Source organism: Diabrotica virgifera, chromosome 9 (assembly GCF_917563875.1).
Source record: "Diabrotica virgifera virgifera chromosome 9, PGI_DIABVI_V3a".
Taxonomy (NCBI): Eukaryota; Metazoa; Arthropoda; class Insecta; order Coleoptera; family Chrysomelidae; genus Diabrotica; species Diabrotica virgifera.
In genome coordinates, this window is record NC_065451.1 from 169,264,944 (window position 1) to 169,275,976 (window position 11,033).

An 11,033-nucleotide genomic window follows, 5' to 3' on the forward strand; every position below is an offset into this window, starting at 1 on the left:
TAATAAATCATAATAGTTAAATGTTAATAAAAACTTTCAATTGGAAACCAAAAGGAAATAAGATTCCCATGTGTAAATGTTATGTTTAAGAATAATAAGATATAGCAAATATGAAGCAGTGATTGCCATTTAAATAAAATAAACAATATTTTGATTACAATTGTAACCCATATGTGTTATTATTTTACTCTTTTCTTTCCTATCCCGATTAGGAACCATTGAGAAATACTTAGAAGCCACGTAAGTAAGTAATTAATTTTATAAAAAGCCCTGAGATTGAAAACATATTGATATGTGATCTGGTAAATTAATTAGATTATTATTAATGCATTGATTAAATTAAATGACATATAAAAATATTATCTCATATCAATAATCAAGATCACATCAATATATTTTATGATCTATAAACAAAAAAGTAGTATGTACATATAGTCCGTCCGCTATAACTTTTCCCATGGGTCACGATTCATTTTCAAACAAATTAAGTCAAAATATAAAGTGAAACGAATGTCGATGTGTATATACATATGTAATTAACAATATCACTCACAAGACAAATTATGAAACTTGTATGACCTCTAATCTAAAAATAGTATCCAAAAAGGTGTAATGTCGGTCGGTTAAGAGGGCGTCTACTGTAAGTATAACTTACATACATAAAAGTACACACACTATTTTTTAATCCATGTTTAAACACTGGTTATGTCACTAGTATTAAAAGAGGCACCTAAACACATTTTGCAAATTATCACAAAAACTAATCTTGTAAGTAACAGACCAGTTTAGCTCCAGCATCCTCATCTGATCTTCCCCCCTTTTCTAGCAACAGTTTATGCCTGGGAGAATCCACCTGCAGAATAACCGATAAATGCTTATACTTTTCATTAACAATAACCATACTAACTCCTTCCACGCTATGTATGCTGCTTTACTATTTTGACCAGCTTCTTATCTTATTCCCAGTGATCTTCCACAAATCCGAACCTAAATGACAAACTCATACTCTCACCTTTTCTATAGAATTATCACAATACCGTTTTAGCTTTTTAAGAAGCAAATGATATTTTTACACAATCAGTGTGAAACCAATTATTGCAAGCTCCACTGCAGCCCATCCATAATCAGACCAGAAAATGTTTACAATGATTTGGTTTAGATTCATTTAGTTTCTGTTATGAATTAACGTCTTTTTTCTCCGAATCAATATTGCACTATCTATAGGCACTTCAGACTTTCTCAAAACAAGCAGTTCTAATAAAAGAACATAACATTAATTTAATCAAAATATAATTTTGGATTTTTTCAGTTTTTGCAATGTTTCTATATAACCTCAATCTTCTTTTTACAACTGACAGTTATGTAAAATTTGTATTTTTGTGTGCGACTAGGGCAACCAGTGATCACTGAGGGCGGCCATATTTTGCTCTGGTTTCCGGGCTTGGCTACACTCTCCCTGGACGCACTCTGCTTTAAGGTAAGAATATAACTTAATTCTTGTTTTTTATTTCTAATGTTTTTATTTATTTACGTTGAATATTAATTTGTTTTGTTGTATAATCCACGTTTTCAATAATTATGTGATCTATTTGATTAAAAACGTATTCAGGATTTTTTTATAGTTTGGCAACTATGTCAACTTAGACCTCTGACGTAGATAATGACGTGCTACGGTAAGTATATTAGACGGACTGTAGATACACAGGGCCATACGCGCCCTAATTCATAAATAACAAATAAAAATCATTTTTGTTGAGCCTGCCAGACCCAACACGTCCACTAGAGCAGGGCCCCCGCTACCATAAGTGCAAAGTGTGCAATGCACACGGGCGACATCCTTTAGGGGCGCAAAATTTGAGGATCAAAAATTGTCAAAAATATTTACAAAAAAAAATCAAAAAGCAAAAATTAATTTTAAAATAAAAGTTGAGAAATTAAATAGATCAGTTTTACTTTGTTTGGATGACATTATTAGTCTTTCTATAGATATAAAATAAAAAATCCTGCTATAAAAATAACAAACACTCATTCCGTAGACAAAACTGTAGATAAGAAATACCTAACTAAGCCCTGATTTCGTGGAAAAATTCTAAACATGTAAGTAGTAGTGTGTAGGCGGTAATTCTATCTCATCGATAACCCGACGATTGTGTGACACTCAAATGATGAATCGACAATATTTGATAATCGCATACCCATCAAATAACTAATTAGACCGGCCTGTATCGTCGTCCCCGTTAGCGAAATTATTTAGATTCGATTTTTTTGCACATTACTCAAAATGAGGTCTTTATAACAAATCCAGAGCCAGGCGGTGCCTTGGTCGAAAAATTATTAAAACAAATTCACAAAAATACTTTTTTTCATTCGAACAAATTTTTTTGGATCGCTTGGGTCATTCTGAGTAAAAAATGTCTCTTGTCATTTTTCACTAAAATTGATTGTTGTCGAGTTATACGCGATTTAAACTTTAAAAATGCGAAAATGGCCATTTTTAAGGCTTAATAACTCGATTAAAAATTATTAATATGAGAGTCAAAAAGTGACGAAGTCAAAGTTTAAAACCCCTCCTTCAAGATCCTGAAGAAATTTTTGTCATTATTTTATTACAAAGCTGTTGTTTTTAATTATTAACAATTAGCGCTATAGCCCAAGCTGTATCGTTGCCCCCGTTAGCGAAATTATTTCGATGGTTTTTTTTTGCAAAAACTTGCTCAAAAAGAGGTCTTTATAACAAATCCACAGGGTTCCAGGCGGTACCTTGGTCGAAAAATTGTTTAAACAACTTTTTTAAACAAATTCACAAAAAAATTTTTTCGAACAATTTTTTTTAGATAATTTGGGTTATTCTGAGCAAAAAAGGTCTTTAGTGATTTTTCTCTAAAATTGATTGTTGTCGAGTTAGGTATATGGCCATTTTTTCGCATTTTTCAAATCTTAAATCGCGTATAACTCGACAACAATCAATCTTAGAGAAAAATGAATTTACTCAGAATGACCATAGTTATCTAAAAAAAAATGTGCAAAATGAAAAATTTTCTTTTGTGAATTTGTTTAAAAAAAATTGTTTAAACAATTTTTCGACCACGGCACCGCCTGGTACCCTGTGGATTTGTTATAAGTATTATGGTAAGTCCCGTCTAAAGGTACGTTTTTACTTTCGCGGCTGGCTCGTTTAATCGCTGAAAGATCGTCGCTGAACAGGGTTGCCAGATTGGGGTATTTTCCTACAATTTGTTGGTAATTTGAAACCGTCTAGGGGAATTAAATTTGCGAATGTACATAGAATTGTATATTATACTCTCATATAATCGAAGACGATAGGACCTATGAATTATTTCCAGGGTCTCTGTTAATAAGTAGTATAATTTTGGTTTACTCTTCTTTACATATGACTACTACTTCATTAAAATGTGCCAAAAATTTAAATTTGGGAGATTTGAGCTTCAATTTGAGGGAATTTCAGTTTCTAAGTGGGAGATTTATAAAATCACATCTGGCAACTCTGTAGCTGAACAGTGAATGCGGTGTATCTGATTGTGCGTGTGGTTGTGTGGATTGTAGGAGCCGTTTTGACTGAAGCGTCTATAACCTTTGTACCCAGGGGCAGCAAGTGTCGATTTTTGGTGACTGCTCTGAGAGTATGAGAGCAGACAAAATCGTAGACACTGGGCGGTTATAGTGGCGTATTTCGTTGACGGCCAGACAAACAGACAGTCATGAAACCGGAAATATATATTATTTGTTCTCGTATTGCTGAGCCGCGTCGAATAATATATCATTTGTACTATTCCGACGACTTTAAAACAGTACTTTCGGTCGAATTGCTAAAACCGGAAGTCCTAGGTGAAATTTCTCACTTTTATTACCATCGTTGGGTTATAAGCTTTCATTCAACATCTCATTTGCCATTATACCTAGTGCCATGGCGAAGGAGTTATTTTCACAGACGGACAGATAGTCAGAAAACCGGAAGTATATATTTAAAACAGTACTCCCGGTCGCCTTTCTAAAACCGGAAGTCCTACGTCAAGTTTCTCACCTTTATAGTACCATCCTTGAATCATAACCTTTCGTTCGACATCTCATCTGTCATTCTACCTAGTGGAATGACGGAGGAGTTATTTTCACGGACGACGAACAGACGGGCAGACAGTCATGAAACCAGAAGTTGGTATATATTTGTTCTCATCTTGCTATAGCGCGTCGAATATTACATCGCTTGTAAAATAGTACTTGCGGTTGCATTTCTAAAAGCGGAAGTCTTAGGTCAAATTTTCTCACCTGTAGTAGTATCCTTGGATCATAAGCTTTCATTGGACACCTCATTTTCATTCTACCTGGTATAATGAGGAGTTATGTTTACGGACGGACGGACAGACGACAGACGGACAATATTAATATTATTATTCAAAGAAAACAATTATTGTTAAAATACATGCGAGCAGAGGAAATAGAGAATGAAGAAAGTATTGTCCAATGCTACAAGATTAGAAAAACATGCAATATTTAAAAGAAGACAAGAAGAAGGATACTTCAAAATTGTGATAAACAACCATTTATTAGGAAATTATGAAATGATACATACTTATAAAAACAAGCTTCACTTCACAAAAATTTCTCAAATACAAAACTCCGAAACACGCACCGCCAACAAATCACACAAGCAGTATACATACCGCAATCAATGCTCAGATTCAGCGACGATCTTTCAGCGATTAACGAGCCAGCCGCTGCAGTAAAAACGTACCTTAAATGGACAAAATTTGAAAATCGCGTTACTCTGGGTTCGCCATCCACAAAAAGCTGGGATGTTGTGAGGTGAGCAAAAATGTTCTCGGGTTAAGTCTAAACCCTCTATGTGTGACAAGATGGTCCAGCAGAATTGATTCAATAAAGCCCCTTAAACTTTATTTAATTAAGATTTGCCATGGTGTTATTTGTTCCTATTTTGCTTTATTTGCACCTACCTACCTACCTTCAAAAAATAAATAAATAAAAAAAAATTATCAAAATGCCTTAAGGGGCGCCAAAATCATTTTTTGCACACAGGCGCCAGTAGTTCTTACGTGGGCCCTGCACTAGAGGCATATAAAAGCGATAGTTTATATAGAACGGAAAAATCTCAATTATAAGGTCATTATAAATTCCCTCGAAAAATAACCACCGTTCGACTTTTTTTCCTTTATTTTCTCTTTTTCCTCCACCTCTCATTTGTAGAATAAATTAGTCCGTCGTAATCAATCCAAAATAAAACAAACAAGACGTCCGCGTTAAATTCCTCTTTGAAATCGCTTTAAATCTTCAAATTCAGCTTTTCAGTAATGCCCAATTACCCGCAACCGACGCAAAGGATTTACAATTATGACTAATGCGAAAAATACTGTTTCTCTTGCGATTTTATCGCGCCAGGCATGCAACACTGGAAATGGAATTATTACTGTCAGTTTTAATGCGGAAAAATTAAACCGACACGGTGAACATAGCGGTGATCTGTGACTTTTTTTAATTCCATAGATAAGCATAAGAGTTTGTTTATTTACTTGCATATTACGCTGTTTATCTGTTTTGAGACGCAAGTACAGGGAAATAGAAGAATAGTACAGATTTGCAAATATACAGATTGCGCCAAACCTCTGGTTTTCTATGATTACGGCTAAATTATGGGATATACAAAAAAATGTTTTTAACAAAATTAATGTATATCGAAGTCCTCTATAATTTAAAATTTTTTTGATTATACAGAGTGAGTCAGAACGACGCCGACGGTACGAACCAAAGTTGTGTTTTTTTAAATGGAACACCCTATATATTAAATCATTTTTAAATATATTCTTTAAAAATATTAAGAATTTATGTAAGGTATTATAGGCCTAAAGTTAACAATTTACGAAATATTTACACTTTTATTGAGAAAAATGGTAATATTCAAAGGGCTGTGGAGTAGGCTTTCAAGGTAATAAAAATTTAAATGACATGTCAAAGTTTTTTCAGTATACTGTTATTTTTTTAAAAATTAATATATTTGACATATAGCCATAAAATATACAGTGTGATCACTATAATTTGCAAATACAAAATTTTCTCATTTTTTTAATGGGACACCCTGTATATAAGTACTGCCTTTTGTAGTAAATATTACAACCTTTCTTTTGGTGGTTGTATGTACCTAGCATGTTTTGTTTTGTAGATATTTAAAAAAATCTATAGATACTACTTTTTTGCGGATTTTTTATTAAAAAATTTTTTTGCAAAAAAATAATTATAATCTGGTTTTAGAAACATACATCAAAATATCAAATATGAAAATAATAACGTAATTAACGATTAAAATAAATCGTATACTAGTACAATTCAATTGAATTTAATAACTTACAATTATTTTACAAAAAATATTTTACCATACTAATGAATGTAAAAATTAGTTACTAAATTAAATAAGCAACCAAATTTGATATCTACCCTGGTAATTTTTCTACCACAGCAACTTTCCTGTACCAAATTAATTGTTAGTTATATTGTATTTACGAGTAAGATCTACTAAACTTTTAATTTACCTTTTAAATTTATTTACATCTTGAGAACATAATTATAAAGTATGCTTTGAAACAAATGAATGTTAACCCTAGAATACGGGACCGTTTTTGCCAAACGTAAATACGGGAGTATCGTAAACTGTACTACTCCATAGAAAAAGCCTTTATTTTTACTTTGAATTTTTTATTAATTGTATAGAAAACAATTAAGATTCTTAGTATAAAAACAAAAGCATAAAATTATGAAACAAACATATTTCGGTATTTTTTAGAAACATAGGGTACAAATATCTCCTCGGTGTTCTCCGCAAATTGGCTTCTTGCACTCCTTGCAATAGTTTTTGGTCATGCGCCTTTTTTTTGCTTGGACAGTAGAAACAAGTCTTCCTCTTCTTTTTCTGGGTCATATTTGCATCATCTCCTTTAGTTATGTTGAGGATTTCAGCTATGTCTTGGATAATATTTCGACGTAAACTTGCGGTGTTGTATCTGTTTATCGCCATAACTATGGCTGCTATCCGAGCCAGAGGATTCAGTTTCCAAATTGTCCTCTTCCCTGTCACTACCACTCTCTTCAAACGGATCTGGATCACCATCTTCCCCGTTTATAATACGTTTATAATAACATATTCCACCAGAATGAAAACAATGGGAACCTTCTCTGGTTACACCTCCGAGGCTTCTACAATTTGCAAGCCATACGGATGCTGAGACTAAGGAAGATGAGGGAATTCTACAATTTACAATTCACGTCACATCTGCTCAGCGCGGTAAAGTTCCAACGAGACTGGTTCCCTTCATACTCCACACAGAGTAAATGTAAATCAAAAATGAATAACCATTTTCAATTTCGTTGCAAAACGAAAATACAGCCGAACCATATTCCAGTCCAATCAGAGAGTGCTGCAAGCACCTCTACCGGTTTCGAAACTTATTAGTTTCTCATCAGGAGGCACATATGCTGCTCTCCCTGATCCAACCAAAACAAACCCCAGCGTGCAGTCCCGAATTGCAACGAACGAAATGGCATAGATGCCCTAGCGGCAACTGCTAGCAAAAGACTAAGTTTTCACTCTAATGGCATATATGGTTTGCAAATTGTAGAAGCCTCGGAGGTGTAACCAGAGAAGGTTCCAATTGTTTTCATTCTGGTGGGATATGTTATATGCCATTAGAGTAAAAACTTAGTCTTTTGCTAGCAGTTGCCGCTAGGGCATCTATGCCATTTCTTTCGTTGCAATTCGGGACTGCACGCTGGGGTTTGTTTTGGTTGGATCAGGGAGAGCAGCATATGTGCCTCCTGATGAGAGACTAATAAGTTTCGAAACCGGTAGAGGTGCTTGCAGCACTCTCTGATTGGACTGGAATATGGTTCGGCTGTATTTTCGTTTTGCAACGAAATTGAAAATGGTTATTCATTTTTGATTTACATTTACTCTGTGCGGAGTATGAAGGGAACAGTCTCGTTGGAACTTTACCGCGCTGAGCAGATGTGACGTGAATTGTAAATTGTAGAATTCCCTCATCTTCCTTAGTCTCAGCATCCGTATGGCTTGCAAATTGTAGAAGCCTCGGAGGTGTAACCAGAGAAGGTTCCCATTGTTTTCATTCTGGTGGGATATGTTATATGCCATTAGAGTGAAAACTTAGTCTTTTTTTAAAAATGTAAATATTTCGAAAATTATTAACTTTAGGCCTATAAGACCTTATACAAATTTTTCATATTTTTAAAAACTATATTCGAAAATGTTTTAATATATAGGGTGTTCCGTTTAAAAAAATAAAGCTTTGGTTCATACCGTCGTTCTGACTCACCCTATATATTCGAAAATATTGTTAAATTACAGACGGTTTTGGTATACATTTGTTTTGTTAAAAACATTTTTTGTATATCCCACAGTTTAGCCGTAATCAAAGAAAACCAGAGGTTTGGCGCACCCTGTATATAACTGTTTTTGAAGTGTCAACATACTTTTTGATAGTTTTGTTTCCAGTCGTTTAGTTCAATAATATTTCGCATTAAAACCTAAATAATTATCGAGCAGGACTGGTTCGACAAAAATTAAATAATAGTCCTTCGGATTGTGTTTTTCTTTCATTGTTTATTGTTTATATCTTCTTGTGTTTGAGAAGTCTATTTAGTGTTCTCTTCTTGTGGACACATTTTGTCGGTTAATTTTAACCTTGTCTAGTTACGGCTTTCTTACGGTTGGAGTATAGTCGGTTACTGTAATAATTTAACATGACGTTGCTTATAATTTCGTGATTGCAGAAACCGTTGTTATTAACCGAGTTTTTATTGAGGTGTTAGTTATTGCGGTATTTCTTTTATCTGAAAAAATACCCAATTGTGTCCCGTAAGACATTCTGATTTTTATTTTGTTCAAGGTTCAAGAACATATCTGCGGTACTACACCTGTCTTATTTTGTTAAATTGCTGTAACGTCTCTATTAGATACATTTATATGCACTGGACAAATACCATGCACGTGTTTTTTTGTGGCTACAACTTGTCTTTCTTCATCTTGCAACTTAAGAAGGGTACAGCTTACTCAATAGAAGGATAATAAATGTTTTTTCAAAGAAAAGATATATATATATATATATATATATATATATATATATATATATATATATATATATATATATATATATATATAATCGGTTCATAACGTTCTACGACGTCTTCCGATTCCCAATCGCCATTGCTCTCGATCGTAGCACATGTCTTCGTTCAAGCCTCTTTCTCCGATTTCCCTATGGATTCCTTCTATCTAGCTTTTCCTAGGTCTTCCTCTCTTCCGCCGTCCTTTTGGTGCCCATGGTAGCACTTGCTTGGGTAATCTGTCTTCTTCCATACGTTGTACGTGGCCAAACCATCTTAGTTGCTTTGTTTTTATATCGTCCATTATTGTATGCTTTACATCCATTATCTCCAATATTTTTGTATTTCTGATTTTTTGTATTCTTGATATACCAGCAGATCTTCTCCAGAAGTCTATTTCAGTTGTTCTGAGCATATTTTCGGATTTTTCTTTAAGTGGCCAAACTTCGCTGCTGTATGTTATAATGCTCTTAACAATGCTGTTATAGATGTTACGTTTATTTTCTTTGGAGATACTTTGGTCCCATAGGATTTTGTTCAATAATGCGATAGCTTTCCTTCCTTGTGTGCACCTTTCTTGGATATTCTTGTCCAACGTTCCATCTTGTGTAATTGTAAGACCCAAGTATTTATATTCCTGACAGTGATTAATAGTTATTTCATTTTCCAACGCTAGATCCTGCTGTATACCTCCAACGCACATATATTCCGTTTTCTTGGTATTCACTTCTAAACCCCAGTTCCGGTACTCTTCTATGATTTTTCGGGTCATATATTCAATATCGTGATAATCCTGGGCCATAAGAATCTGATCATCCGCAAAACATAGAGTGTATAGCATGTTATCATCATTTCAAAGAAAAGATACAATATATAAAATGTCAATACATTAAAATCGTTATAATTCCCTACAAATAAACACAAAAATACCACTTGAAGCAGAATGCTTGTGCAGTAGTTTATTTGGGTCATTGTAGTGTTCTCTAATCTCCATGCCTTTCGCCAGACGGGAAGACCTCCCTTGTCACCGGGTGCTTCTTATCTAATGGTATTTCGTACGAAGAGTACACGCCGAAACTCTTCATTACAATCTTACGCCCTTGTTCAAATACGCCCTCGTCTAGTTCTTCACACAGACCTCTCCAGCATTATTTTTTCTAGAGCGAATCAACCCTTTTAGCTCTCTTTTCTCTGCACGACATTCATTTTCCATTCGCTGCACCTCATCAGCATTTGCTCTACATTGCCGTTCATGTCCCATTATTTAGACATAGCATTCGCAGTCGCAGTTTTTCACCAGTAAGGAATTGTCCTATTTCTCTGTATTTTCTACCACCTTTTTGTTGTGTCTAGCCGAAGCTGTTGAAAATGTTTGTTAAATATCGTCTTTTAGTTTTGTTCTCTCTCCAATTCATTAACTAGTCTGATTTTCCTGAAGAGCAATGCCCAGCACCTGCCGTTCCATGACTCTCTGAGTTTTATTCAAGTTTTCGAAATTTGCTTCGGTTACTTTCCATGTCTGAGCTCCGTACTTTAGGACAGGGAGTATATTATTATAAAAATGAAATATTTTGGTTCGAAATTCTTTGACATTTTATTTTTAGTAGCCAATCCCAGTAACACTTTTATACTTATTACCTTATTACCTTACTTATATTTAAAATTAATATGACTAATGCGAAAAATACGACTTCTCTTTCGATTTTATCGTGCCAGATAGTCAACCCTGGAAATGGAATTATTACGGTTGTAAGGAAATATGTGATGTTAATGCCTTCTAGGTCTAAATTAAAACTTTCTTTCTTGGTTCAGATGCATTCTAGGTATTTACAATCAACTTCATCAATGACTAACCATAAAAACGTTTTTACATATAAGAGTAACGACCTACC